This window comes from Penaeus monodon, chromosome 30, assembly GCF_015228065.2.
Source record: "Penaeus monodon isolate SGIC_2016 chromosome 30, NSTDA_Pmon_1, whole genome shotgun sequence".
Taxonomy (NCBI): Eukaryota; Metazoa; Arthropoda; class Malacostraca; order Decapoda; family Penaeidae; genus Penaeus; species Penaeus monodon.
Window position 1 is genome coordinate 5,614,629 of NC_051415.1, and position 4,087 is coordinate 5,618,715.

General features: G+C 11.7%; 1 protein-coding gene across 1 annotated transcript in view; it reads right to left on the reverse strand.

Annotated features, from left to right (window-relative positions):
- Positions 1-4,087, reverse strand: part of LOC119592491 (protein canopy 4-like) — a gene marked incomplete in the record, with an annotated part of 14,805 nt that overhangs the window by 6,138 nt on the left and 4,580 nt on the right.

Sequence of the window (4,087 nt, forward strand, 5' to 3'; positions counted from 1 at the left end):
GACTTTTGCACCATCTAAAGCCAAAGAAACCAGAAAGTGCACTTAGTCTTCTGCTCACCGAAGTAAGAAAGAATATACCATATGCAAACGTGCAAGCATTCCCCAAATCACACAAATTAGCACTCTGGAATGTTTACTCTCTTCTTGGCCCAACGGGGGGGAATCCCCGCGCTCCCTTTGGGTAGGTAATCTAAATCCTGGACAGTTCTTCAGCGTTTTTACCATCGAAAATTTTCTGCAGGGGATAAGCTTGATATTCAATACTACTGCAAGGCACATATTTATAAAAAATAAAAAATATATATTATAAAATATAAAAATATATAAAAAATTTTATATATATAAAAATATATATATAATAAAATAATATATATATAAAATATATTATATATAAAAAATATATATAATATCATATATACACAATAAAATAATTATAAAATATATAATAAATATAATAATTTTATATTTATACAATATATAAAAAAATATATATATATATTTTAAAATATTATCAAAAAATTTATATACAACTATAATATATATAATTTTATTAAAATATATAATATATATTTATTTTTAAATATAATATATAAATTTTAATTTAATTTAATTGGGGTGTGTGGGGGTGTGTTTTGGGATTAAAATGTGCAAAATATAGTGCATATAAAATTATATATATATATATATATATTATTAAAATATATGACATATGGGGTATAATAATATATTTTTAATATTTTTAAAATATAATTTTTATATATATAAAATATATATATAAAAATATAATTTATTAAAAATAATTTATCCCAAAATATTATATATAAATAATATTTTTTTAAAAATATTATACATAATATAATTATAATATGTATATTTTATATAAAATTGGGATATATATATTTTAAAAATAATATATAAAATTTTATTTTAAATATTGTTGATTATATAAATATTGTACGTTTTATCTATTTTGACGTATATATTAAATATTGGGACGGGATATATATAAATAATGTCCCTTAAAATATATAAAAAATATGTACGTATAATATAAATAAAAATGTAGTATATATATAAAATTTTTACGTATATATATAAATATATGTACGTTTTAAAATATAAATAAATGTAGGAAAATATATAAAATTTTGGATGCAAATATAATATATGATGCATAATATAAAAATTGTAGGGATATAATAAAATTTTTGGGATGCATAATATAAAATATGTAGCATTAATAAATTTGAAAGCATTTTAATTTAAATAAGTATGCAATAATTTAAAAATAGTATGCCTATATATAAATTTTATATAATATAATATATAAAAAAATATATAAAAATATATTTCATAAATATATAAGGAAAATATATTAATATATATAAACCCAATAAAATATTTTAAATATATATATTAAAATATAAAATATATATAAAATTATAATAGACACAATATATATATTATATTATATAATATTATAATATATAAAATTAATAATTTTAATAGATTAACAAAAGAAATACCCAATATATTAAAAAAAAAAAAACAAAAATATAAAAAACAAAAAATAGACATAAAATATATATTATACATATAAAAAAATAATACCCCCAAAAAGAGAACAAATTTTAAAATATACATAAAAATATAAAAATAATAAAACTAAAAAAATCATAAATAAAACAATATTAGAAACATAAATAAAATACAAAAAATAATACAAAAAAGGAAAACAAAATAAAAATCAAAAAAAAACAAAGATAGAAACATAAAAATTAAAATAATTTAAATTTTAAATAATAAAAAATATAATAAAAAAAAAAAAAAAACAAAAATAAAAAAATTTTAAAACCATAAATTTTAAATATAATATAATTAGAAAATATAATAAATTTTATAAAAAATAAAATAACATAATATAAAATTTAAAAATAAGGTTAGAAAAAATTTCAAATAATTTTAAATAAAAAAAATACATAAAAAATTCGGAAAAAAAATATAAATAAAATATACAATAATAAAATATATAATTTTAAAAAAATATACATAATATAATAATAAAATAACCCCATTTTAAAAATATAAAATAATAAATTTAAAATATATTAAAAATAATAATATACTTAAAATATTAAATATAATTTTGGAAAAATTAAAATAAATTTTAAAACATTCCCCCTTTTAATTTTTTATAAACAATTATTAAAAATAATAAAATATAACCTTTTTAAGATATATATATATATATATAATTTAATTTTTATATTATAAATTTTTTTATAAATTTAAAACCCCCCAAAAATTTTAAAAAAATTTTTCCCTTTAAATATATAACTATACCAAATTTTCCTTTTATATTAAAAAACCCTTTTGGTCAAATTTGGTAAACCCTTTAAAAAATTTTTTTTTACCTATTTGGGAAAATAAGTTTTTCCAAAAATTTTTTTAAAAATATATTAAAATCTATATATAAACTAACTATATAAATTTTTTAAAAAATAAAACCCAAAGGGTTTTCCCCAATTTTTGCTATTTAATAATTTGTAAAATTTTATAAAAATTTTTTTATCCTATAGCCAAAATATAAATATCTATATTTTAATTTTATACCTTTTAATATATTAAAAATTTTTTTAACCCTTTTTTTAAATTTTTTTTACCTTTTTTATATAATTTAAAAAAACCCCTTTTTCCTTTACCCTTTTTTTTCCATTTTTTAAAATTTTTTAAAAATTTAAATTTTTAAAAATTTTTTTGCCCCTTTTTTTAACCCAAAAAAAAACCCTTTTTATACCTTCCCCTATAACCCTATCCCTAAAATATATAATATACAAAATTATTAAAATAAAAAAACATATAAACATAAAACATAAAAATACATATACATATAAATTACATATACATAAACTTTTCAATTTCAATACTTAAACATATATAAAATACCCTAACATATATAATTTCAATACATAAATATAATATAATAAATATATATAATATATAACACACCCCCAAATTTAAAAAATATATATAATATATAGATATAATATATTATAATGTTTTAAAAATAATTTTTTATTAAAGGGATAATAATAAAGATAAGATATTTTATATAGGGGGAATATATAATATATATAATATAAATTTTATTATATAATAAAACGAATATATAATATATATTAATATATATATATATAATAAATATAGAAATATAATAAATAATACAAACCCAAATATAGAAAATAGGGATATATAAAGTATTTTAAAAAATTAATTATAATAATTGGGTAATAAACTTTTAAAAAACATAAAAAAAATATAACATATATAAAATAAAAAATATATAAATTTAAAATATTTATAATTAAAAAAATCCCTTTAAAAAATTTTTTAATGTAAAAATTTTTAAAATTTTTAAAATTTTAATTTTTTAAAAAATAAATTATAAATTTAAAAAATAAAGGTTTTTAAATAAAATAAAAAATTAAAGAAAAAAAAAAATTAAAAAATTTTATATTATAATAAAAAAATCTAAGATAAAAATTAAAATAATTAATTTAATTTCAAAAAATCTAAAATTTTAAAAGAATATAAAAATTATAAATTACTAAAAAAATTAATATATATAAACATTAAATAAATATAAAATGATATAAATAAAATAAAGAATTAATATAATTTTAAAAATTATATAATATATAAAAACTAAAAGTTTAAAAAAATTTTAAAAAAAATATATATAAATAAATAAAAAATTTTAAATTTTAAAATTTTATATTTTAAAAAAAATAAATTTAAAAATAAAAAAATTTTATATATATAAAAATATTTCAAAAAATATATAAAATTAATTTAAACTAAAATTATAATAAAAATTCTTTTAAAATTTTTAAATTATATTTAAATTTTAATAAATTATAAATTAATTAAAAAAAATTTAAATAATATAAAAATTTATATAAAATATAAATTTTATAAATTTTAAATATATACTATTAAAATAATTTTATAAAATTTTATATATATTTAAATTATAAAATAATATATAATATTTTTAATATAATAATATTTTTATAACATATATATC